This window comes from Camelus ferus, chromosome 17 (assembly GCF_009834535.1).
Source record: "Camelus ferus isolate YT-003-E chromosome 17, BCGSAC_Cfer_1.0, whole genome shotgun sequence".
Lineage (NCBI taxonomy): Eukaryota > Metazoa > Chordata > Mammalia > Artiodactyla > Camelidae > Camelus > Camelus ferus.
Genome location: NC_045712.1, coordinates 32,856,532 through 32,884,527, shown reverse-complemented (window position 1 = coordinate 32,884,527; position 27,996 = coordinate 32,856,532). Strand labels below are relative to the sequence as shown.

The 27,996-nt window shown below is 43.0% G+C and overlaps 1 protein-coding gene and 1 long non-coding RNA gene across 11 annotated transcripts in view; both read right to left on the bottom strand.

Moving 5' to 3' along the window:
- GRM7 (glutamate metabotropic receptor 7) overlaps positions 1-27,996 on the bottom strand; it is a 769,980-nt gene that overhangs the window by 105,985 nt on the left and 635,999 nt on the right. The window lies entirely within an intron of this gene.
- Positions 181-15,247, bottom strand: LOC116657214. The gene is made up of 3 exons (XR_004312249.1): positions 14,801-15,247; positions 13,305-13,309; positions 181-191 (listed from the first exon to the last, which is right to left on the bottom strand). It is a non-coding gene; the product is annotated as an uncharacterized LOC116657214 (long non-coding RNA).

The following is a 27,996-nucleotide window of genomic DNA, read 5'->3' as shown; positions in this document are numbered from 1 at the left end:
TGCTGTTCTTGGGGAAAGCTGCTCAACAAAGGAAACCATGTATTCCCTGATTAAATGGCTGTCTGAATGTGACTTTTTAAAATGGCTATCCTGATCAAGACACATCTAATACATCTTTTTGAAGATTACCTATTCTTGTTTGAGGGGGTCTGCAACTATTCCTCCCTAATCAATGACTGCTGTCCTCTTCCCTTTTGAAACCATTTGAAGAAAAAATTCATCTGGAATATTGTTGTGCCATGACCACTAAGTTAAGGGCTGTTTCCATAATGAAGGGAAAGGAGCATATCAGAGTATGCTCTTTGAGGAAATTATCACATCTTAGAGAAACCATTGGTGTTAGTAGATAGAATGCTGAATGTTTTCTTGAGTCGTCAGAAGCCCTAACAGGCCCACTAGCTGAAGTCAGGGTTGGCCTCTTCCCATGGTGCGCTGGTGAACCTGGTGCCCTCAGAGGTTTGTATGAGAGTCAGTCAGTCAGTTAACTACATAGTGCCTGAGCAGAGCTGAATACCTAGCACTCATCTCACCGTGACTCTGGGGTTCTCTCTGCATCTATGCACACCTACTACATGAAGGGATATTCCGTACTGAAGGGACATCTGTGATTAGGGGAGTCTCCAAAGCATCAGCTTGTCTGTTAGTTGAATGCCAAGGGTCTAGTGCACATTTTTAAAAGCTAAAACTCCTGAAGAACATTTATACAAACCTGCATGGTTTGTCTTTCCAGCTACCGTCGTGCTATAGATGCTGTCTTGATACAGATGAGCAGATGTCTGCTCATTACCTTGACTGAGACCAGACCCTTGAAAGTGTTCTCAACCCACTGTTCGTATATCTTTTAAAATAGGTATGTATTAATTTGTCAAATATGTGGAGTGTGTTCACAATGTTCAGAGGGTTATTAGACTCAGGAAAACAAAGATAAAAAGGACAGAGTCCTTGTCTTCATGTAGTTGAAGTACAGTGAGAGAGACAAAAAGAGTCACTCCTGCATCTCTATCAATCATCTCAGCATGACTGAAGGAAAGGCTAGGAGCTACGGAGGGCACTTCAAGGAAAAATTAAGCATGCATCAAGATAAATAACCTATACTTAGAATTTGCCTGTTGTGATAATGTAGCATAGTTTCATAATGAATCGGTGAGATGTACTGCAGAGTGAGTTAGCTCACACAAATTTGCAGGAAGTCTGGCTCTGGATCAGGATGGTGTTACACAGAGGACTGTGGGCCTTAGATCATCATGAACAACTCCCACCAAGGATTGAAGCAATTATCAACTGACGATGCTGCATGGAAAGGCAGCAGGGCCGTCTATAGCTTTCAGTTGAGAAATAAATAATGCGTTTCATGTTAAACCCCAGTGATGATACCATCTAGAAAAGTTAATTACAGATGCCACTTCATTAAAGACTCGGGCTGCTGTGACAGCCCTCTGCCTCAAAGTTCTTGATGGGTTAGAGTAAGTTCTGCTTGACTTCAGCCGAAGTCTTCTGTAGTCATTTCAGAGACTGAATGTATGTACATCTGCAGAGTTTACTTTGTAGGATTTCCAGATCCCATCTACTGCCACTTGTTGCTTTAAGGGTTACACATTCCTGGCTTCTTCCTTTCACTTTGCCTCCAGAAAACTATCTGTAGCTGTGCTGTCTTACATGGTAGCCATTACACAGATATGCTACTTTAATTTCAATAAAAATTAGTAACTCATATCCACCAGTCCCATTTCAAGTGCTTGGTGAGTATATGACTATAATATTGAGCAGTGCATGTATGGAACATTTCCATCACAGAATTCTTCTGGGCAATGAACACCTATAATGAATTCCAGCTAGCCATATTATAAGTATGTTATGCTCTTCAAGAGATCTGTTACAAACTAATGATGTTTGTGTACAGAATCTTCAAAATCTGGATAAGCTGCCACAGAGGAGATGGGGGAAGGGACTCTCTGCCCCTCTCGCTCCCCGTCTGCCTGGCCTGGGCCCTGTGTCAGTCTCTCAGTGCTGCCCTATTCATGAACTACTGAATGAAGTCAATAAGATCTTTAAACTTGTTTGTTGAATTTTTACTTACAGGTTTGTGGCAGTAGATGAATCTGAAGGAGACTTCCAGTGGCCTTGAGGACACCGGGAAATACAGGTATTGGTACCCATGATAAAAGAACTCTTTGAATTCTGTCTGTGTCAGCCTTTCTGAGGACCCTCTCAGATCTGAGCTCCTGACCTAGACTGACTGACAGTAGGCTGTAAGCGAGCACTAGCCTGTGTTAGCCCACAGTCCCCATGTGGTGGGGTCTGCTGGCTCAGTTCAGTGACATTGGGTGACTGTTGGTACACACCTAAGGCCTTCTCTTGCCCAATCCACAGTACCATTTCTTTGGTTACTTCTGGTGTCCACAGATCCACTTTCTCGGTTACTAATGAGTTTAGAATAACAGATCTCTTGTTAATGCCAATCTTGGAAGCTACAGCTCCAAACCTTGTGGGCATGGATTGTGCCCTGAAAAACTTAGAATGCTTGCCACCTAGACTCCAGTGCTAGAGTAATTTGGTCACAGGATGAATTAAATTGACACTAAAATCACCCCTAACCTCGAAAAAATTTGCATGCCACAAGGTACACTTTAAAACACCATACGATCCTGAACCCCCCGGCATATCCTTCTTAGGTATATTAGTTGGGATCCAAGTGACCCAAGGCTTAGCTGAAGAAATGGTACCTTCAAGTTTCAGATACATGAGTGCACTGCCTTTGGGCCCAAGTGTTAACGTTATGTCTAAGAACTGTGGTCCTGGAAGCTGTAGACGTCTACAAAAATGGCAAATTCTTACTAAGACAACCTCGAATTTCAGTGGCCATTTTGCAGAACATCCCAATTAGACAGCATTATTCCTGTACGAAGTGCACTTGAACGCAAGAACTCCCAAATCAAACAGAATAGGATACCCATCTGAATCGCCATGCAGAGGTCACCAGAAGGCCGATGAAAACAGAAATTACAGACACAAGAGGTACCTAAGACTGAGGTGACTCGTGCTAGTCCCCTCTGCCCTCCGTCTGCTCGTCTTCTACCTGGATTGCCTTTCCCCTCTGCACAGACAGGACTGTACCCCAAAGTCCTCCCAGTTAGTGGCTTTACAGGCACCCCCACATCTGCCCTTGGAGGGATTTCTAAAGTAAACTGTTACAAGATTATTGATTAATTTTAGTTTCCCTTTTAGCTATTTAAAAGTATTTAACTGTTAAGGTTCCAGGGGATCCATTCTCTACTTTAAACCCCATTCACTCTGGAGCCTGCAGCTGGGATCTGAGGAAAGCTGAGAGAATCCTCATCAGAGTCCACTTGCCCGAATCTCTGTATTACCTGCTTGAGAGGACGGTAACAATTCACATTGTCCCTTCCTTTTGAAATCCAGACCCCTCTCCCGGGGGATAGATACTGCCTTCTTGTCTGTCTCATTTTGTGTCCTGAGAACTTGGAAACTGAGGGTGGTTCTCCACTTGTGCTCTTACCCAACCCTAACTCACGGTCCTGCTCACGGTTTCTGGGTCGCAGCGGCATTCTCCCTCTGTCCCTTGGTTAGCTTTGAGAGCAGCTCTGGGCCTGGGGAGGGAGGGGTACCACTTGTGTCCATGGGGTGGTTCAGAATATGCTCAGATAAAAACTGTTTTAGCTTTCTCCCCTAAGCTAAATTGAACCTAGGTAAAGAAAAATAGTCCAAAAACAAGCAGCTCTAAATCAAGATCATCAGAATCTTTTGATTTCTATCTATCTTAGTTAAGATCTTCTCCCTGATACGAAGACTGTAGTTGGATGGGTGGGCCAGCCTGTGATGTCACCCAGGTTGGAACCCAAGAGTTGGAGGAACAGAAGACCACGCTCCTTGTCGTCTACAGGGAGTATTTACTAGGACAGAAAGGCAGCTGCAGAAGAAATACACAGGGCCCTACCTTTCTACCACTGCCACCTACCAGCCAGCCCCGGGTCCTCCCCGTGCACTGCAAAGGGCTTGCAGATGGGGCGAAAGATCCGGACTTAGGAACTACGTCCTTCCTGGTGGAACCTGCATTCTTTCTCTAGGCCTTTTGAGATGTCAGTGCTCTACCTGATCTTCTCTAGGAATCATGATAATTCCGATCAGAAAGAAAAAATAACAGAAGGATTATTTGAAAACTAGGCCTATAAGAAAGTCTTTGATGAGTGAAAGGCTTAAAAATACCCGAGCAGGTAACCTTAGCGTACGCCATCTACCAGAAACACAATTTGTATCCAACCGCTCTTTTATAAACCAGTGAGTTTTACATTATTTTACATGCCTCAGGGCTAATATTATACAGTGAAATCTGTAAGATCTGTTTGCATCCGTCTGTATGTTACAGGCATGTGATCTTTTTCTACCCGCACATAGTATTGCCCGAATTCACTTCTAAAGAGCTCTATTGAATTGGCTTATAGACACACTGTCTTAATTAAGCTTTTATACTCTCAGAAATATAAAAACTAGCTCAAATGCTTTTCAGATTCATGTGATCTAGGATAATCTTCAAGAAACAAAAGCTACTTTGTCAGTTTAATTAAAACAAGGTGATTTACAATTATTAGCATTAAATATAGTCTACCTAGATTTCCTAAACATCAAACAAGCTCATTACTCTGTTACAGAATTTCTTTTTGCAAGAAAGATATGATGGTTAGCTGTTTAATGTCTCATGAAATTGTCATGAGTAATCTAAATGTAATTGTTCAGAACAAGTAAATTCAATGAATATAAGAAAAAAATTTAAATAAGCTCTTGAACAATAATTGCTTTATAGTATGACAAAGTTTCTAATAATCTTTTTTAGTAACTTGAAACCTTACAGTTATACTGAAATAAGGTAAATAATGGCTGTTCATTAAATAGCTAGGTTATTTCCAAATAGGAAAATACTGAAACATTAATTACTGAACATAAATTGATCCATTTTTGGCTTGCTTTTACTGAGGAACTAAATGTGTATTTTGATCTACTAGTAAAAAACATATTTTATACCACACTGAATAATTTACTATGAAACATATATTTCTAGAAATTATAAATGTGCAAGTCCACAGAATGCCAGTCTACAATTGCTTGCTTGCTTAGTTTACACCAGGAATGGAGTCTAAAGGTTAAGAATTTCAATGACTTAGAAATAGTAAGTTGGGAAGAAAACTATTTATGAAACATTAATAAAGAAGACTGCTTGTTCCAGACTGGAAAAAAAGACTAAATGTGAATGAATACTAAATAGAAGGTTTGTAACAAAGGAATTTTACGTGTGATCAAGCTAGTTCTGATTGGGATGGATTTCTTTAAGCTAAAAAAATGAGTTTGATAGCAAAAGTACACTGGTACAAAAAAATGACAGAATGTTCTTGCTCTGCTTTGGGTATTTTGACAGAGATTGTGAAAGTTTCTTAATCTACCTGGACTAGAGAGATGTACTGTGCCTCATTTTGTCTTTATCAGGTCTTTGACTACTTAAGAAAACGCAGCCGCCTTCTCAATATTAAGAGGCCAGTTTCCTTTATAACTACCTACCGAAGTGTCTTATTTGCCTTTACCATCTAGTACTGACATTTTGGTTAAGTCGATAATGAAGTATTCTCTCGTAGTGGTCTGTGATCCTATGGAATCAAATGTGCAAACTTTTAATGTTTTCCCAAAATCAGATTCTAACAAGGATCTATTTGACTTCAAATCAACTTTGAGATTTCACGCACGTTCCCTGCAATCTCAAGAGATTTTATCTGTCATTTGGTCAGATGTTAAAATATTCGATAATCTTCTTACATATTAAAAAAACATAATAAGAAGTGATGCTACCCCTTCTTAGATGTGTATGGATGCATGCTATTAATATAAATGTTCTAAAATTGTATAAATTCCTAGGAATCTGATATGTCCTGCTATGATGTTACTATGTATTTCCAGTTACCTTAAAAAGTCTCTTGTGATTTTATTACTGTTTTACTCTGATGCTTTTGCAAAAGTGAGCTTCATGGAAGGGACTGTACCAAGCATTCTGGACTGCGGACACCCCTGCCAATGACAAGGTGAAGGCGGCTCTGCCAATGCTGGCAGACCTCAAACTCGCACTGACTAGGACATCGAGGTAGACGGTTTCCTCCCAAGATGTCAGATCAAAACCATTTCTTTCCACTTCTTCCCTCTCTGATCATCGTTTTCCTACTTCTGACACTATGAAGGTCTGTATGATTTTTTGTCCTCCTTGCTCTGGCCTGGAAAGATAACGCCATTGGTCATGTATCTCAGCCCACTGCAAGGGGTGAGTGATATTCCACCTTTCCAATTACTGTTGGATGTGCCATGATTCTGGTAATCCTGTCATTCTGCCAATGCCTCAGTTTCTCAACATAAACAATTACTCTAGGAGTTGGACTATGGATTAACACAGAGACTATAAAACTCCTAGAGGAAAACATAGGCAGAACACACTTTGACATAAATCACGGCAATCTTTTTTTCAAACCAGCTCCTAGAGTAATGGAAGTAAGAGTACAAGTAAACAAGATCTAATCTAATTAAACTTAAAAGCTTTTGCACAGCTAAGGATACCATCAACAAAAAAGACAACCTACAGACTGGCAGACAATATTTACAAAGGATGTGACTGACAAGGGACTAATTTCCAAAATACACAAACAGCTCATGCAGCTTAATATTAAAAAAATAAGCAACCCAGTGCAAAAGTGGGCAGACGACCTAAATAGACATCTCTCCGAAGAAGACATCCAGATGGCCAACAAGCACATAAAAAGATGCTCGTCATCACTAACTGCATTTCTCTAACAAACCAAACTACAATGAGATACCACCTCACGCCAGTCAGAAGGGCTGTCATGAAAAAGCCCAAACACAACAAATGCTGGAGAGGGTGCAGAGCAAAGGGCGCCCTCCTATGCTGCTATGGGGAATGTAGCCAGTAGGGAGGTTCCTTAAGAAACTAAAAATAGACTTGCCATATGATCCAGCCACCACTCCTGGGCACATATCCAGAGGGAAATGTAATTCAGAAAGACACAGGCACTCCAGTGTTCACAGCAGCACTATTTACAAAAGCCAAGACACGGAAACAACCTAAATGTCCACCAACAGATAAAGTTGTGGTATAGTTATACAATGGAACACTACTCACCCATAAAAAATAACATAATGCCATTTGCAGCAACATGGATGGACCTGGCGATCGTCATTCTAAGTGAAGCCAGCAAGAGAAGGAAAAATACCATATGATATTGCTTATATGTGGACTCTAAAAAAAAGTCACAAATGAACTTATTTATAAAACAGAAACAGGCTCAGAAGCATAGAGAACAGACTTACGGTTACTAGGGGATAACAGGGATGGGAAGGGATAAATTGGGAATTCAAAATTTGCACCTCCTGCAGAGTGATGGAAATGTTAGCTATCTAGATTGCGATGGTGGTTTCCTGGGTGTATACATCTATCAAAATGTGTCAAATCCTACATCTGAAATATGTGTAGTTTGCTGTACAGGAATCAAACCATCATAAAGGTGTTAGAACACAAACTCAGCTCTGTTTTTTGTGGCTGGCTCCCTAACCCTGAGGGTCCACATCCGTGTCTCTGGTTAACAAACCTTGCATCTAGTCTCTGTACAAAGAAAGGGACGCAAGGAAAGGATAAGCAGACTAGAGCCACCCTTGTGGTCTACAGACCCTTACATTTTCCTGGTGTCATCTTTCTAGTCCTGAGCCACAGACCCAAATGAGAATTACCAGATGTCCATGATTCAAAATTCACTTCCTTTAGCAGATTGCTGGAAGCTGGCTAGTACTCTTCCCCTAAGTGCAAAGGAGGCACTGGTCAGGAACGCTTCCTTACTTCTTGGAGATATTGCAGTAATTGCCCAAAAGAAAACCCCAACTCTCTGGGCAAAGTTGTCCTTGGGACAAGCTGGTAAGCTTCCTAACAAACAGACTGCTACAGGGAAAGTAACCTCGCAATGTAACCATTCTGCTTTTTGCTGAGTATATAGTATAACTTCCTTCTTCCCACTCCCTTCTGCCTAAAAGTCTTTCATTCTGTACAGCATCTCAGGGCTCCTTTCCATCTGTTACAGTGGATGCTTCCCGATTCTTAAATCATTGAATAAAACCAATAGGATCTTTAAAATTACGCCTGTTAAATTTTGCCTTTTTTTTTTTTTAAACACAGTTAATGTTACTGTGCTCAACAACAATAATTAAAATAATTATGCCTATAAATAACTACTGTTTGAGGAATTTGTTTCTGTCATTGGACTAAAGTTTTGCTTGGTTATTTCAATCTTCATTGGTACATGTTTATTAAGTTTCCTTTATAGATGAGAGTCTTCCCTATTGTCCCCGGTCCCCTGTTCATTCCCTTTGTACCCTACATAGGCACTTAGCACAAGTCCCACATGCGGAAGGACCTCACGTAACAGATGGAAGGTAATAATGCTGCTGGAACCCTCTACTCCACTCTATCCCTGCCAAGTACATTTTCAGCACCACAGGAAAACTGCTGCTCTTCAAGTAGTCCGCAAGGCCCTCCCTGATGTGACCTGGGGGGGTCCCTCGAGCCTCTCCACTCACCTGCTTTACCCATGAGTGGGTCAAGCTCTCTCCTCTGCAGGACCTGTACGCTGCTCTTTGCTCTTTCTGGAACACTCCTATATTCATCTTAAACATGACCTCCTTAAAGAGACTGTCCCTAACCAACGAACCTCAATTAAACCCCATGCTATTAATTTCTCTCTCAGCTAGTGCCACATTTGTTTCCACTGTGATCCTTTTTATAACTTAAAGATACATAAATATGCACTTGTTAGTTTTGTTATATTTTAGCCTGGTTGGACCAGGGACAATTTTGTCTCTACCCCCACCCGAGGGATATTTGGCATGTGGTGTCACAGCCAGGTCAACGGGGATGCTAATGGCAAACAGTGGGGAGAAGCCAGGGATGTGGCTTAATATCCTATAATGCACAGTGCAATTATCCCCCCGCCACGCTGCCAATAAATTATCCAGCACAAAATGTCAACAGTGCCAAACCTGAGAAACCTGAGTCTGGCTCGATCACTACACTGAATGCTTCATGAAAGCAGTCCCTTCCCCCCGGCTCATTTATCTGGGCTCCCATAACCTAGAAAATACCCTATCAGATGAATGAGTGAGTAACGTAGAGAAGAAAAAGTAGGTGAAGCCTCTAACAGCAAAAGCTATCCAAACGTGGAGACCTGAGATTCCACCAGGAATCGCATTCCCATTCCGACGGTATGGCTCATCCAAATAAGCGCCCTCGCCTAGGAGTCTCTGGTTCTCCCCTTTGCAGGCTGTTTGTTTGTACCTGAAGCACCAAGCATTCCTCTGTTGGAATCTTTGGCACGTACAAAGCCACAGACTGTTAACTAACCCCGACTTCCCCAGAGATAAGGACTGCAGGGCCCAGACAGACAGCACGGTGGGCACCAGCAGGTAGGCTGCCCTCTAGTGGCCTGGTGCAGCAGTGCAGCCCTGCCTACACTGCAGTGTGTCACTGGAGGGGCCACTTCCGTTCCTGCTGTCTGGTCCCCCACAGCTGAAAAGACTGATGGTCTCTGACCTAGTTGCCAGAATGTTTGGCAAGAAGTCGACTATGAAACAGACCATGGATCCAGAGGAGGCTAAAATGAGAGCTTCACAATTATTTCCCCTTTTATAACATCCCACGGCTGCAGTGATGAATGTATTTGGCATTTCTGGAGAAGTCACATCATCATTTTAAAAGAACAAATTCTCCCTTACCTACTGGACTGGGCACCTGGTGGCAACAACAAGACGATGGGACAGAGATGGAAAATTACGTACCATACGTCAAACGTCCCTGAATACCGAGTAATACTGAATATGCAGCTACTCCCTGCAGGTCAGCACTTTTCACCGAGACCTGTACGTCTGTGAAATTCAGAAATGTGACAGGTGCTTCACTGTTCTTGATAAAGAATTATAGTTTTCTTTCTATAAAGAGATTACTTGGCTTTCCTGATAATGTCAGATGTTCTCACTGGAAACAGAGATCAGTTTACCAAAGTGAAGACAGGATGAGCCCAGCTTCTCATGCATCACAAGGGACAAGACTCATCTGCCTTCCCAGTTCCACACAACTTCTCAAAGTCGTCAGCAAAATGAGAGCGAATCCATGTTTTGATAGAAGCCATGCCTTTCCCCTCATTGCCCTTCCTCCAACCAGGGGGACGTGTGTCTGGCAATATTGTTAGTGTGGTGGGTATATTCAGCAAAGGTGGAGGTCATCACTGAAACATGACTGGACACTCAACAGTCTTTAGTAAATCGGTAGAACAGTGGCCAGCTGCTGAAAACACTGGGGCAGCTCAGTGTGATTCTGCTGTCACACTTCCTGTGTCTGATCAAACATCTCAGGGAAGATTCTTTAGCTTAACAGGACACGTGAAGAATTCCTCCACCCGGTAATCTGTGTTCCTAAGGGGGTTTGCTTTCCTGAGTCTTCCCCCACCCTCAAGTCATTTAACCATGAACTTGGAAATCACCCTTCTCATCTGAAATCTGGAGGCCAAAAATATGCGTAGTATCAAGCTTACGTCTGACTGCACACCTCAGGCTAAATTTTTGGTGTCAGATTATACTAACAATATAATCTACTTTAAATACCACTTCATTTTTAACTCTGAAGAGAGTCTGATGATTAATTCAAATTAAACTATTCCAAAGCCAAAGTAGTATGTGTTATAAAACACGAAAGTGAGCTGGCTGAAATTTTTAATTTTCCCTGCTTATTAGCTATCTGCTCTGGGAATAAACTGAAGGTGCTAATTTCCTGGGTTTCAAGTCTATTTTAAAATGCACTAGGCTGAGAGAGAGGGGAAACACGGAATGCAGAATTATTTTCTCATCTTTGAGACAGAATCAAGAAGCTCAGCTATGTTTTCAGACCTGTGCTGGCTTCTGAGAGATTATTTTAGAGTTTCGATGGCAAGCCGGGTTACCTGGCCCACACGATGCCTGGAGTAAGACAGTGCTCAAGGCTCTGCATCCTCAGCTTGTTGTGGACTGAACTGCGTTCCTTCCAAACTCTCGAGTTGAAGCCCTAACCCTTGCTGCGACTGTATTTGGAGGTAGGGTCTTTTAGGGGGTAATTAAAGATAAATGAAGTCATAAAGATGGGCCCTCATCAGATAGGACTGTGTCCTTTTAAGGAAAGGAAGAGACGGCAGACAGCTCTCCCCACGTGCAAACAGAGGAAAGGCCACATGAAGACAAGGCAAGAGGGGGGATCTGACCAGAAACTATCCCTGCTCCCTCTCAGAACCCCAGCTTCCAGAACTGTGAGCAAGTAAGTGTCTCCTGTTTAAGCCACCCTCATGGCATCTTGTTATGGCAGCCCAAGCGTATCCACAACTCTACCTGATTCTCTGTTTTGGTCATAGAAGTCCCGCCTATTACAGTAAAATCTCACTTGCAAGGAGATGAGTTTCTCAGGCAATTTCAGCTCCATGAGTAAATCTGCTATTAAACGATGGAAACAGCTGTCCCAAAGCCCACAGGTTGGAAGCTGTGATAGTCAAGTCACTTTCTTAACAGAGCCTTTATAAATAATACCATCTATTACCTTCCTATCATCATCCTTCTCCTAGATGATTGCAAGTTTGAGGTGTAGGGTAGCTGCAGATGTGGACTATTTGTCCTCATGCCTACTCTGAACAGGACAGCAGTTAAAGGTAAACACACAAAGAACCACCACTACTCATAATCTAAGGAGTCAACGGTGACACACGACTAAGTAGTCACTGTGTGGCCTGAATAATGCCTCTGCGTGTTCTGAGAGGTCAGCATGCTTGGATTCAGATCCCAGCAAGGTGGCTGGGGCTGGATCCAGTTCTAGGAGCACACTAGGACTGATACCACTTATGATCCTTCTACTGCCCAGAAGTTCCTCAAGCAACTCTCACACACTGTGATGAATCCCAAATTCCTCCTCCAGGAAGGCCTCTCTGATTTCCCAAACCTAACATTATTAATTATTGACTGGGAAGTTCTCTTAGAGATTTCTAGTCCAAATTGCCTTTTTTTACAGTTGAAATTAAGCTGAGTGAGGTTTTCAGCATACCACCTATTCCTAGTCTCACACTTTCTTTACCTCAATGCATTAAAATATTTACAGCCAATTAGCCTTTAATAAGTAACTGGAGGAGGAAGAGGACCAGTTTGTAATGAGTGCCAAGTGCCAAGCACTGAGGACATGGAGATGAAGGATAAATGGTTGTCGTTCTTTGTAAAGTCATGGGTTGGGCAAGTTGTGAAATATACCGAGGCTATCAGAGCGAGGATTTCACCTGAAGATGCTGCCAGAGCCCCTGGGCTAGCACACAGTAGGCCCTCAGGAAAATGTTTTGGATAAACTAGCTATTGTCTATAATATAATGTGAGTATACACCACCTATTTCAAGAGGAAGTAACAATGGCATTAAGTATCTTGTTATTTTAAGGAAAACTGCCCCAGGTTTTATACACATCTTGCGAGCTGTGCTTTGGCATTCTAAAGTAAAATGGTAGATATGTCTTGTCTGTGAGAAAGAAATGAATTTGGAGAGGTCAGAGGGCTGAGTGTTATGGTCTGACTTGTGTCCCCCAAAATTCACATGTTGAAGCCACAAACCAAGGTACATCCGGATGTAACTGCATTTGGAGAGAAGGTCATCAACTAATTAAGTCACAATGAGGTCATCTGGGTGAGCCCTCATCTGATATGATCAATATTCTTATAAGAGGAAATTTGGGTGCACACGTGCATGAACAGAAGGAAGACCATGGGGAAGATACAGGGGGCAGGTGGCCATTTCTCGGAAAGCCAAGGACGGACAGACACATCAGAAGAAGCCAGCCCGACACCTTCCTCTCCGACGTCCAACGTCCAGAACTGTGAGGGAACATACTTCTGTTTAAAAGCCACTTAGCCTGTGGTCCTTTGTTAAGCAGCCCAGCAAACTTATACAATGGGGAGCATATAACTTGAGACACAAGTGGAAATGTTTCCAGCAACTTCAGCAACCAGCTTTCAGCCTCTGACTAGCTGAGGTTTTGCGCTTTTAACACCACGTGAGTATCTGTCATGCTGACCTTCCTGTGCCTCCAAAGGAAAATGTCTTACTGTCTTTATGAATACGAGACGCTACTCTTGCAACAGAGAATAATTATTTCCTCAGCTATGTAACTTCAATAAGCTAACAAGAACACCTGAAACAGGACACGATCTCTGTTCTACAGCCACGGAAAGCCAGAGTTAATTTGTACTCCAGGTGACATTTCTGAGATGAATTTGCCACCCAAGGTGCATACTTGATTTCAAACACACCTTTGATCGATATGAGAAAAATTTTTAAATGACCGGGTTTCTTCTTGGTTTTGTATTTATTAACTCTGATAAAAATAACATTTAGTGTGCTTTATAGCTTTTCCAATCTCTCTTTGCATTTTATTTGATTTCAGCCACAATACTCTGACTTGGAAGGATGGATTTCCAATTTATAGACAAGAAAGCTGAGGCTCTAAAACTTACTCAAAACTGCACAGCCTGATAATTGTTGAGGTGGGACAGTCCAACGATACCTCTTCCTTACTCAACCACTGAACCTTTTACACCAGCCAAAGGCAGGCCACATAGTTATCATTTCAGTTTCTAGAAAGTGAAAAATATAAGGTGACATTTAGGCTCTTAGACCTGGGCTACTGTAAGACAGGAGTGATGTGGGATCCTGACATGGTAAAGCATCTGATTCTCCTTATGGATTGAAGTGAACCCCCAAGTTCCCCAATACATGAAGTCTTCATCCCCCAGTGCCTCACAATGGACCTTGTTTAGAAACAGGGTCATTGCAGATGGAATGCGTTAACATGACGTCAGACTGGAGCAGGGCGGGCCTCTAACTCAGTAGATCTAAGTTCCCTTATAAAACGGGGACCTTACAATAGGTCCCTTGTATGTGGGCACAGGCACACGTACAAGAGGGCATGCCAACATGAAGGCAGAGGTGAGGTGTTTCTTCCAAAAGGGACATGAGCGATGGCCAGCAGACCACCAGAAGCTGGCGGAGAGGCACGGAGCAGAACGTCCCTCACAGCCCTCAGAAGGAACCAACCCCGCCAACCCAGTGGACCTCCAGCCACCAGAGCTGTGAGACAACACATTTCTGTTGTTTAAGCCATCTAGTCCGTGGTCCTTTGTTACAGGACCCTAGGAAACATACAGTCCTGTTACTAAGGTTGCCCAGATGATGATTTTAGAGGTGACAGAGGATCTGCCTTCTGGACATTTCTTCCTAGAGGATCCAGTTTATCCAGTGACCTCATAGAACTGCTGTTTCCTACCAGAGAGGATGCCTAGTGTCTACCAAGTGAGCCACCCTGTCAAGAACTGCAGGCTGACCACGGCTGATGCTGGAGGAGCCTCAGAGGAGAAGCCAGCCCTTTTACGGGCCCCCTTCACCTCTTGCGATACGGACTCTGGACCGAATACTGTCCTAAAATAGCTCCCCTTCTCCCGTGAAAGTATCTCCATGATGACTGACCACATGGCCCGTCTTCTTGGACAGCCCTTCCCTCGGCTGTAATGACAACGTCCAGCCCTCACGCCTGCTCCCTTCTTGAGCCACTTCCTTTCCTCCTCACCCTGGCCGTTGCTTGCCTCTTTTCTCCTCTCTCCATCTGCTGATACCGTCAGTGAAATGCCTTGACACAAATACCCTACCCCCTAGCTAGCCTGGGCCTCTCATCAGCAGTCCCGGCCCGTTGTCCATGGCCCATTTCCACTTGGATGGCCAATCACTGCTTCAGTGCGAACCTACAGCGGCAGCCTGTACAAAGACAGAGCAGAAGCAGACCGTGGGCGCCTCCCGGCTCCTATTTCCTTACCTCATGACTTGTGCAGCCCTTAGCAAACCATGTCTCAGCCCCAGGTGTCCCATCTACAACAGGCACGTGATGTGTGGGCTCGCTCAGCCAAAAAAATTCATTGACTTAACAACAACAACAAAAAATCTAAGCCCTGCACCTGTTGCCTTGCTTTTTGCTAGCATTTCATCTTTTTCTTTTTTCTCTTACTCTCCAGACTTTGAACTTGGGGCTCTTCTCATTCCTATTTTCTCCAGCAGATCTTGTTATTTCTTTGAAAGATCCCTTGCATGCGTTAGACTCAACGTTCCAAAGGCAACCCCTCAGAGCTGACTCTCATCACAATATGGTGGCTACTAGAAGCTCCCGAAGACTGCTCCTGCCCTGGAAATGTTCCCGTGGCCCACTGCACATATGCACTGATCTGTATGAACAGGGCTTCCTAAAGCTTTGCTTTCCTTTCCTGCTCAAATCTCCCAAGGTGGCCATCTCTAGGGCCATCCATGTTGCTGTAAATGGCCCCTTGGAAGCTCCACCTGGTCCTTGTTCTCCTCCATTTTGCATCCTTCCTTCCTTCTCAGTTCCTGGAGGCTTCAAGTTTCAGCATCAAACGCCATGAGCTCACTCCTAGGGACACTGTTTTGCCAGCTCCCACAGCCCCACCCCCCCCAATGGTTCTACTGCTCTTACTGAGCCCTGGCTAAGTTTTCGTTCAGATTTCAGCTCCACCCTGCTTGAGACTCAGTCAGTGCCACCCTGTTCTATGACTCAGAGCACTGCATTCCTCTCCACAGCGCTTATCATTGCTGCAATTTTCCACTTATCTGTGGGATGACACAGACTGGCTGCTTGTCCCACCAGACTGCAGTTCTTGACAACAGGGTCATGTCCACTTCACTCGAGGCTGTACCTTCCACTCGCGGTGTGCACTCAACTAATATTCGGGGCAAGTATGAACTTGGAGCAGAGGGGTTCAAAGCTAAGATGCTCTGCTGCATTTTGAAGGAAAGGGCAACATGGCGCAGTAGGACATGATGGGCAGGGGCGCTTCATGCTTCGCTTTTGCTCATCTTTCTACCCCACGTGCTGACCACAGAACAGGTGCTTAATGGATATGCCCATCGAATGACTGAACAAACTTTACCTTAATGTCTGTTCCTGAGCTACTGGTGATGCTCTGCTCTATAGTCTTCAGGACCAGGACGACCCTGGCTTGTGACCTGGGGTAAATCATTTTACCTCTTCAAGCCTCAGTTTTCTTGTCTGAAAAATGGAGCTCAGTACACTTTCTTTCCAGAACTGCAGAGACTGAGAGACCGAGACATACATTTACAAATTCTGCTCTAGCGTCTCCCCCAGATTCATCCGCAGAATCTAGCATCCCCCTCCTCCTTGATCTCAGTCCCAACCAGCGTGCTCTTGCTTCTCTTGGTGAAAAGCCCCCCAGGCTTCCCAGGATGCCACCGCCTAGCGGGGCTGCCACGGTTCCGCCTGGGCCAGCTCTTTCCATTATAAACTCCTATTTTCAGGAGCTCAGTGTGTTACTGGAGACTCTGTGGTTTCATCATGTTCTGTAATTGCTGTGAGCTACCACCTCCCTCCACGTGAATGAAATTTCACAGGTTTCCCCAGTTTGAACAGTACCAGAAAATATGTTTCATTGATCAGAGCTGTTGTCTTTCCTTTGAGAAAGCATTTTAAAAATAAATTGTAAAAAGAGTCCTGTAACAGGATATGGGTAAGAAAGACCTGTTTCCACTATTCAAGCACATGGTCTCCCTCCCACCACCCGCTGACGGGACTAACGCAGTACACAGTACACATTTTACAGGTGCATTCCAGGGGATGCAAATTTCATCCATAATTCTTCTGGCAGAGTCCACATTTGTGTTTAATTAGCCAAATGACTTGAGCCATCCAATCCTTGTTGCTACTAATGTATCACAATTAGAGCAAATGGTCGCCATGGAAACCACTGGTTCCATCATAATTTCCTAAGACAAGGATGGCTTTACTTTTGAGCTCATGCAATTCGTGACTCCCCACAGCATAAGTTTATGGTTATTGCTAAGTGGGGATTTGGTCATTTTGGAGTGGAATGTGAAGCTCCTCATCTTAAACAAATGTCATTAAAAGGAGTCTGTCATTTCACTCAACTTTGCCAAGTTCCGATCATTCCCAGATCCCCCATATTTACGTTCAATTAGAGAGATACTAAAGTCTGTAGAAACAGATGTGAATTCCCCATGGGGGTGGGGAAATGGCTCTTTTTCTATGGTATAACAAGGAAGAGCTAAACGTCTGTGTTGGGCAAACACTGTGACAACCTTAAAATTAATTCTTCACCTGCTTCTCTAGGATGGGTGGTTCTCCCGACTCCCTTGAGGCAAGAATACTTATTTTGGTACTTTTACCATCAGGGTCTGCTCCACCAGTGGAAAGAAAACAGAGGTACACTGTTGACATTCTGGACAAGGCTGCCATCACATAACAGGCAAGGAGATGGAATCTGTTGTTCCCAAATAGGAGTTACTAAGTCGTAGTTTACCATTTGGGTCGTTTTAAAGCAATTTCCGTACTCAATAACCAGATATAAAAATGAAGAAAAAAGTAACATGCTGCATGTCTCCACCAGCATGTAAAAGTCATTTCAGAGACAAAGCCACAGATGCACACGGATGTGTGCCACGTGTGCAATACTGGGGCTGGACCCAAGTGCCAGCTCCCTGCCTGCTGTGCTGGAAATATAAGCAGAGAGCCCTGACCCGCTCGCTTCCTGCAGCTCTCTTTCTGAACATGAAGTATGCTGTAAGTTAGAATAGTTCATTGAGACAGTCCCGTAACATTTAATCCATCTAAAATCCTGAAACATAACCCTCTTTCCCCAAAGAGGTGTTGGATGTACTTGAGCAGCTAGAGTTGCCAGATAAAACAGAGGGCACCTAGTTCAGTTTAAATTCTGGATAAACAGCAGATGCATTTTTAGAAGAAGGATGTCCCAAAGAGTGCATATTTTCTACTAAAAATGATTCCTAGTTTATTTAGTACTCAATTTCATTAAGCACTCTGTATTTTCCTTTGCTAATAAGTCTGGCAACTCTAGAAGCAAAATTTGGGTAGAGATCATTTTGTTTTCCAGTCTCCAAACACTATGAAGGTTGTTAAAGATCTCCCTCTTTTTTCACTTCTTCATAACAGCGGTGAACACGCAGCTCTCCGCAAGTACGGGGAGTGGGCTGCGGGACCGGGGAGGGGCAAGGCTAAGGAGTGGCGGGATCTTGGTGGTCTGCATGCAGGTGGCCGCCGTTTCTAAAACAAGGCAAATGCAGAAGTTTAAGGAAATGGCACTGGACTGCTGAAACCTTTTGGCAACAGCTGTCTCACTCACGGTAGACGACCAAGGTCAGAGCTGATGAACGCTGGGATACGTGAACTTAGAATGTATGACACAAGATAATATGAGACTGTTTATAAAACACCGGGCTTTGCTAAGCATGAGTCTAGGACTCCAGGCCATTTGTCCCAAGAGAGAACTTTCCGATACAAAGTCACATTCTTTAAATCTACCTTGAGTAAGCCGTCCACACACCGAATCCTGCCAGAAGTAGGCACACATCCCGTGGAGAGGTTGTGCCCTTAAACATCAATTCCTGGATAACCTCCACGTTTTACTGCTTTTGCTCAGAAGACATACAGCCAACACAGCAGTTGACAATGATTCTTGTGGGACAGGTCCCTTTACGGTGGCTTCTGAAGTCACCTCTCAAGCTTTTACTTTTTCAAAACTGAGCTCACTTAATCCACTACATCATACCGGTTATTACCGCGGCCCTTGCTTTTGGTCTTCGCTCAATCTCCTGAAACCAGGCAGCTCTTTCTACACAAAGGCCAGCACTTCCTGAAATCCATCCATTTCTCCCTTCCTTGTAAGCACCCACAGGCAGACTCCGAGCCATTCCATCACACAGTCCGATTCATGCTTTTACTGACACCTGACATTTGAGTAATATCCCAATTCCTCAGTTTCATCAGTTAGGGCCAATTTAGCCTTCACATTAGGTTGAAACACTTAAATTGTTAGCAGGAGCTGTGTCACACCCCTGGAGAGGAGAAACGTGTCTTCAAATTACATTTAATTACCTTCATTAAGGACGACAGCACTCCGTGACTTGTATTTGCAAAGCAGGCAGACTGAAATAAGCCTAGTGCAACTCGTTTCTCGAACATTCTGCCTGGGCTGTGTCTGTCCTTGTCCTCTCTGGCATTACGGTCAAAGGAAAAATCACCAACCCACTCTCCAGTCTAAGGTATGACCCTTTTGTGAAAATGAATCCTCTGGACCGCCAATGGTAAAACATTTATAAAGCAACATTCAACAGAGATTTGCATTCCCCAAAGGACTGTAAGTGGGCATTTTCTGCTTGCCGATTGGTGCCCGTGGTCAAGAAGAATGGACCTCCAATGGCTTTTTGGCATTATTATCAGGAAGTGGCTGTGGACAGGTCCAGCCCATTGTAACTGGCACCCTTCACGGTATGTTCTCCTGAAAGACTGAGTGGATTGAGCACTTGACTGGCAGCTCCTGGGAAAGAGATGAGGCTTTGTGTTGGCTAGTCATGCAGGGGACTCTGGGTTACAGCCAAAATAGGCTTCTTAAAATAATATTCATCCAGACCCAATTCAACAGAGTCTACCATTACTCTAGTTACAATATTTAACTGGGTTCTTTAAAGTCACTGTTGGCAACTGATAATAATAACTTGCAGCTACAGTAACCAAAAATAATGAAAACAAAAAACAAAAAAAAAAACCTTGCTTCCTTCTCCTACTTTTTCTCTGACCACTCTGAAAGTGGTCACATTTCCTAAATATCCTTCTGCTGTTTAAGCACACAGCCTTTGATTGCTTTAGCTATTTTTGGCTAACTAGTCTCAGTACTGTCTTTCAACTAAAACTTAAATAGGACTTAATGACCACTACGCAAGTTCCAAAGGCAAAGATGCTTTCTAAACGTTAACTCGTTCAGTGATCACGCCACCCTACTGGGGAGATACTATTATTTCTCCATTTTACAATGAAGAAACTGAGGCCTGGAAAGTTAAGTGAATTACTCTAAATTATCCCCAGCTCCTTCATGCAAGGATAGGTCTGGATTCCTGACTCTAAATAAAATGAAAGAATGAAAGTAATAAATACGTCAGCCAACAGTTACTGCACATCTGCTGGGTGCCTGCCACTGGGATCAGCATTATCCTTTCTTCCCTGCAATGATTCTGTGCTACAGGTGTTCCCACCCCTCCCCCGCCACTTTGCATACAAGGACACCAAGGCACAAGGTGGGTTAAATGATTTGCCCAGGGGCTAACGCTGCACCCAGGTGCAACAGTGCATGACCAGTACCCTTAACGGCAACCCTGGGGCTCTGAGGTGTTTAACACTGAATTGAAATGGTCCTGATTTACTTAAAAACAAATCCTTATTCTTTAATAAAGGATCAATATGTGGAATTGCTTGTCTTTTCTATTTCATTTTTTCCTCACTTGCAAGATCTCTTTATATATACATAAATATTTTTTGTTTCTTTTCTGTATTAACAATACTTTTGTCTATTCTGTCAACCTTTTGCTTTATGGTTTCTGGATTATTATTTTCTTAGAAAGTTCTTCCCATTCAAATATTTTTCAAATTTATATTTATAGATTTTTTTCTTTATAATTTTATCTCATTTATCTACAGTTTTCTTTTTGTGCAAGATGTGGAGAATAAGTTGAAATATTTTTTCCTTCCATAGTGGATAATCCAGCTTGTCCCACATTATGCACTGAGCAGAACATCTTAACTTCATGATTTGCAATGGCATTTTTATTATAAATCGAATTTTCCCATAAACATGAGTCTGCTTCTGTACTCACTATTACGATCTTATGAGCTATTCATCAACCTTACAAGAATACCTCATTTTACTTATTTTTACTTTGATACATATCCTGCCATGTGATATGCTAAGGCACTAAAACTACTTTATTCATTTTTTTCTTTCAGAATACCTTTAGAATCATTTTACCTAATTCCATGACAATTATCAGAATTACTCTGAATGTAGACATTCATTTGGAACTGAATTATCAGTGCTTTTTCCCCTCCAAAAGCCTTTCTCTCAATTCATTGGCATCTTTTAGTTTTTCTTCCTGAAGTCATTAATCATGGCAGTGAAACTGAATAGAACTATTGTCTAAGGCAGCATTTCTAAGTTAATCAATGCTTTTAATGAGTCATTTCAGGGCTTTCCATCGTTATAATGAAATAATTTTGAGGTCCTCATACGGCTTACCTACTCTGTAAGAAGTTTATTCTTAAATACATGGGAGAAAACAAATATACAGTTTATAAGAAAAGAAAAAACGTTTGGAAAGATGCATGACCCAGTGGCTACTGAGCGTGAGACTGTTGAGTCAGGAGAGTTCTGTGTGCCTGGAGTCATGACGCGTGTCTGCAGAGGGTGGGAAAATGAGCTGGGCCCTGACACTTTTGGAAAGTGCCGAGCAGCGTGTGCAGTCATCGGAGTATGAACTTCACCGCATGCAGCGTGAATTCTGGGTTAGCATCCTGAGATTTAACGTTTTAAGGAAAGCAGTCTACATGACGTGTAACAAGCACACAAAACACAGATTTATGTACTTGAAAATGTTTTAAGCTGTAAAGAAAGCTTTGGGGGGGAGGGGGAGAGGTCTTCGGTGTGGAAAGAGCTGTATGCTTTTCCTTCCTGAAGCTTAAAAATGTGTGCAAAATGTTGCCAGTGGTAAAGTCTATGAGCATAAGAAATTACATTTTCTACATAGAAAGTACACATCTTTTACTTGATCTGTAGGTAAAATAATATTTAAATAGAGCATCAAAAACCACATCGCAGAGGTATTTCTGCTAATAGTGTGCAATGTACTTCAGAATCAACCCTTCAACTGAGTACATCTTGAAAAATGGAACAAAATTAAAAAATATCTCCATCTATCTGTCATCTATCTAGCTACAACTTACTTATCCCCTATCTATATCTGTCAATTCATGGATATACCTAATATCTATCTTATCTAGTTGGCTTCAAGCCATGAAGAAGGCAGAGAAGAATCCCAGGATAATTCTAACCAAGAAAAAAAAAATCAGTGAAATAATCCTGATATTTGGGGCAGCCTTTTTTTCCCCACCTTTTTTTTTTTTTTTCTTCTACCCAAGAGCCAGCTGCTTATTCTGGAAAAACCTCCTATACATCCACACTGTAGTTTGAGGCCTCTTAGGGTCATAAGCTAGAAATAAGGACCACCCAGAAGTACACCAGCTCTCACAGGGAACCAGCGTATCCGTACTTAAAAGCAAGAGTCAGCCTTCTCTGGGCAAAATATTAGTACCTGCTACTTCCAACTATGTGTATGATTTCTCCCTTCCAGTGGTCAGCAGGCATTAATATTGGTATTCAAGGTAACAGGATTGAAAAAAAGATGGTAACAAATTCAGAATTTAGTGCATTAGGACAAAACTCAAGAGAAAACGGACAGATTTGTCAGAAGAAATAACCAAAAAGAGAAAATTATGGAAAATAATGGAAGCATTAAAACAGTCTAAGTTACTTAAATTTAGAATCTCTGTATAAATTTAAATGGAGAATAAGGAAGACATAAAATTAAGTAGATAATGGCTGAAAATGGATAAAATAGATAAAACATTATAAAAGACAGTAACAGATCTTGAAAGTGCTACCAAACTCTATGGCTGGATGGATACACACACGCGCGCGCACGCACACACACGCACACACGATAAAGACTGAGAGGAAATCCTGAAAACAGGCAGGAAAGACAAAAAGACGTATCACTTTGAAGGAGAAAAACTACGGCTGACCATGGCAATGTAAGTCAAGCACCATAAAGTGTTCTCTTTAAAGGGGAACTGAAATTTCAAAGCAAACACGAACTGCCCACTGGGGATGACACAGACAGAGGCAAAACTGGGTTCAGATCACAGTTCAGAGATCTAAAAAGAAATAAAGGGTCAGAGAGAACAAATAAGAGGGTAGGAATACATGAATCTTACGTCTGTTAAACAATAATACTGACTTTGGGGGAGTAAAATGCGCGACCCCAGGGACGTGCAAGGAGAGAAGGGAATTAATGAAATTACTCTTCTAAGGTATCAGCATCATCAGGAAAAAAACTGGTCAAAGTAGTGATTCCTATTAGAATTGAATTCAAGAGGCCTGTTGTAACTGGAGTGGGGGTGGGGGACTAAAACCGTGGATAACAGGTTCATGCAGGGGAAGGACAGGAGAAAAGTCATATTTTTTTCTGTTCCTTTCTTACTTTCCTTTGGCTAATCAAGAATGGCAAACTCAAAGTAAAAGATGAAGCTTGGCCAATTAGACTATAGACTAAAGCCCAGCCATATACATTGCATATCAGGATATAAAAAGTTGGAAGTAGAAGAGTAGAAAAGATACTCCTCTTGAACTTGGCCATTTACTCCAAATCCCATCTAAGGACTGGGCCAAGATGGCAAATTCTGGGCTCTCAGTTTCCACTGGCTCCTTCAGTTTCTGCCGTCACGCCACACCTACTAAGGAGTGAGTGACGGGGAGGCAGGGGGCCAAGGGGACTTTTGAATGCCACTGATGTCATGATGACTAACTTGAGGCCCCAGTTATCTGGATGTGTTCATTTCATGAAAAATCTTTGCGAAGTCCTTGTACGGTTCAGCGCTTTCCTTAAATTAATCAACTAGTTGATCTTTTTTTAATTATGGTTTTTCCACAAGTTAAATAGTAATATTATTAGAACATCTAACCTAAAAGATAAGTTTTCCCAGACTTTCCCTGTGCCAGGACTGAAGCAGAGGTACGTGTGTAGATCAATCAAAATACCAGCACAGGGGGTCTTGATGTTCCAAGCTGAGACCGAGCACCATCCGAGTTAGCGTAGGTAATGCTGCCCCCTCAAGCCGCTTCAGAAGGGGCCTTAGGAAAGAAATTCAGGCTGGGATCATTCACCTCCCCAGTCACGGGCCATGTGTATTTGGGAGAATTCTGAAACATGTTCTCCCTTGTTAAAGGAAAAAGCAAACATTCTGCAGCTCCTCGGGTAAAGTGGCAACTCTCTCTGCACACTGGGAAGATGTGAACATTTTCTTTTCCACTTCCTTGCCCTGGGAGAAATGATGGCCTTCTGTTTATTTCCTGAGTGTCAGGGATGAATAATGCCACATATTTAGAGTGTTCATCAAATGCCCAGTCACCATCTGGGCTGAAATCTAGCTGCCTTTACAAATGTTTTGTCAGCTATAATTGAACTCTGTTGAAATATGCCTGACATACGTATGCTGTGGTTGAAATGCCAAATGCATAAGCTAAGTGCTGTCTAGCAGTTGGAGGAAAACAGTGGCGGCAAATCTTTTATTGATCACATAGTCAAACACCTTTACGATCTAAGCAAAATCTCACTCATCCAGTAGTCACTGATCGCAAATCCACGTTCATTCTGACTAAGCAAAACAGGCAGAACTTAACTGAGCTGAGAAAAAGTATTTCCTAGGCAAACTGAAAGGGTAAATCCATTGGGAGATTGTTTTTAAGGGCTGTACATCACGTAAATATGTTAAAAAGACTTAGAAACACTAATTATATATTCATAATGCTGATAATTACATGTTCGTATTATCTGTTCATTAAAGCAGCTCATTAATTTACTCTGCAAGAGTAATTGGTTCAAGTTACTGTGCATATTTTGAAAGAAATGAAATTCTGCTTCCTTAAAGATAAGCAATGGGTCTCTTACTGAATCTAATTGGTCCTCTCCAAAAACTCATTCAAATTCATATAGTTCTCCTGAAGCCGTCCTTAAGAATTCTTCCTTGGTACCCAAATAAACTGCATTCTCTCCTCTAAATCCAAGTCTTCCCAGCTATTAACAAATCTGAACAACTATTTCCCAGATCTTTAGTAGTCATCCATCAGATCTTTAGTAGTCATCCATCTGAAATCCCTTCCAGCCTCATCTTAATTCTGCCCTTTGATGCAGGACCAAGTCTGAGGCTCCGCTCCATGACAACCCACTGTCTATTTTAAAAAAGCTATTATGTCTCTTTAGCTTCTCCAAGTTAAATATATCCCATTTCCTCCCTGAGCTACAGCTTAGTTTTTTTCAGTGATCCTCTTGAACTTGGCTACTTTCTCTAAATCCAGATCAAACCTCATTCCAACCGTTCTAAGGCATTTCAGCTCAGAGTTCCCTCCTGCAAAGCAGGGGTTTGTTTCAACTTCTGCACATCCCAGCCCAGGGCCTGGCATATGAAATTTATATTTCCCAATGGTTTTAAACATTTTATAAACATAGCACAATTAAATTCTGAAAACAAACTCGAGAAAGTAGCTATTGTTTGCATGCCATTTTACAAATGAAAACAGTGAGGTGCAGAGAGCTTCAAGAAGCCTGACTGAGGGCATATAACCCCACAGTGGGGAGCACATAGTAGGGACTTTGAAGTCTGGCTCTGGAGTCCAGGCTTTTTACTGCTAAGCTACCCTCTAACCATTCTATCAGCCTGTACTATTAATACCATGAATATAGAATTATAATCCAAGACTCTCAGAAGAGTATAAGAAAGCATCTAGCAAAGCCACACGGGTAAAAGGAGTGAAGCTAAGAGAAGTCAAGGGACTTCAAAGAAACATTAGGATCAAAATTCCAGGTTTTTTGCTTTTAGTCCAAAGCTGTTCCTGTAATATTCTTCATGAGAACTGTGACTATCTTTAAAAGTATTGTCCACAGTTTTTAAAAAGTATGATATCTGATTCTGTAGGCTCCCAGTCCAAATTCATGTCTATGTTGCACACCTCCAGGCTGTGCAACCTGGGCGGCACAGCACTGTGCTTTCCCTCCCGTGACAGGCACGTGCGGGTCACCTGGGCATCTTTTTATCATGCAGATTCTGATTCAGCGAGTCTGGGTCCGGCCTGAGAGCCTGCATTTCTATAAGGCTTCCAGGTGATGCCAAGGCTTTGGTCCAAGGGTCAACATTAATGAGTAAGGACATAGCTACCGAGTTCTTTGGCCTCCAGTTTCCATTTCCAGCTGTTGGCAGGCCCCATCCAGGAATCCTGAAGACCCCTTCCGGCTCTGGTAGGTCTGACATTTTGCTTGTTTCCCTCTGGCCTCTCTCTAATGCCTATATTCTCTTGGCTGACTTTTCAGTATGTTTGATGTGACTCCAACAGCAGTATTAGGGTTGAGAAAGGCCTTCCACGCAGACCTGTCCCCTAATCCTGCTTTGCAACTTTGCAACACCTCCCTAAGGCACCACTGCCTCGTCTGTCAAATGCAAACAACCCTTTTACCACACATGATAGTAGAAAGGATCCCAAAGGTGGTGGTCATACCTTGGGCCCACTGTAGACAATCAACAGACATTAATTTCTGTCCCTCTCCACCACCACCGCTCAAATAAGTTACAGGTTCAGCCACAACACCTGCCTTCTCAAAACCTGCCTAGAGCTTCTTAATGTTTTTGTAGAGTCCACTGTTCCTGGAACCAGTATGTGGGGTTACGTAGAGTCCTCTCTCACTACTATCCCTGAAAATAAGATGCTTCTCTTTAATCTTTAAGTCCACAAGGGGGGATCAGTATATGCAAAGTAACCATAAAGACAGTGGCCCAAGCCCAGAAGACTAAGGCTAAAGACAGTGCAAGGCCAAAAGACCTCCAGGAAGAACGCAGAAGTAACGGGGGTGGGGGTGGGGGTGGGGTGGTTCTGCCAGGCAAACTTAGACGAGGCGCCATCTAAGAGCCAGGTGCCAATACGTCCTGTTCTCTTGGCAAGAGCATCCATGCTGAGTAGGGAGAGTTACTAGGTTAACTCACTAGGTTAAGCCCATTCATCCATTTGACTCCCACGTTATGTGCTCGATCATAGGAAAAAGAACCTACTGGTCTTGCTGAACTGGATATGCTGGTTTCAGTGACAGTCCTGTTTGACTCTGCAAACTAACGGTCTGCTATTTCAGTTTTTATACATCAGTCTCCCGAGCTAGGATCTTTAGAATGGGCCTATTCTAGAGTCGGTAATTGAATCAGGTGGTCACACAGTTCACACGAGCAAACCCCATTTCATCCACTGATGAGTCCAGGGGAGAGAACTACACAGAACAATGCGATCTGCGGTGACCGGGAGGCAGTGGCCGTGGACGAAGCAGAGCCACACTCCACAGCACAGTCACGGAGGGCTTATCTGAGGAGGTGGCCTTTGTGTTTAGACCCGGGGGTGAGAAACACTGAAGAAAGAGGATGCTGTGCTGACCACGAGGCAGCACAGAAGTAGTCACAGTGTAGCAGGGAGTTGGCGTCACGTGTTCCAGGAGTGGGAAGAGAAAGCTTGGGGAGGCAGGGAGTGCAGGCCGTGACAGCACAGTGGATGAGCTTGGTTACCGAAGAGGCGAGGACCACATTACATGGGTCCTTGTTGTCCTGAAATTCTAGACTTTCTACAAAGAATAGTGGGTGCAATGGGAAGCCACTAGAAATATTTAACTGGGTGAAAACATAATCCCTTACACTAAAAAAACAGAGGACGGCTGTGAGGACGGAAGTAGAGAACCCCGTCTAGAGGCCATCAGTAACGGGGAAGGATGGTGGCTGAGATTCAGGTGAAGGCAGTGGGCAAAGACGGACCAGAGGGATTGCAGATTCACATGACAGAAATGATTTTCCCAGAAGGCTTTCTGCACCCCCATGTTTCCTCCCACCACACACAGCTCATTCATCTATATAACACAGTTCACTGTTCTCACACCTGCCCTTCTGGACCAAATCAGAGCCCCCCGAGACACTAAGGCAATGGTTTCCTATCAGGATTACCAGCATTCACTATCGGCCAGGCACTGTTCCCAGGAATTCGGTGGATTAATTCATTTATCTTCACAACAATCTGAGAAGATAAGTACTACGGGCATCTCTATCTGATGGATGAGAAATATCCACAGGCTTAAGTAACATGCACATTGTAGAATTCAACTG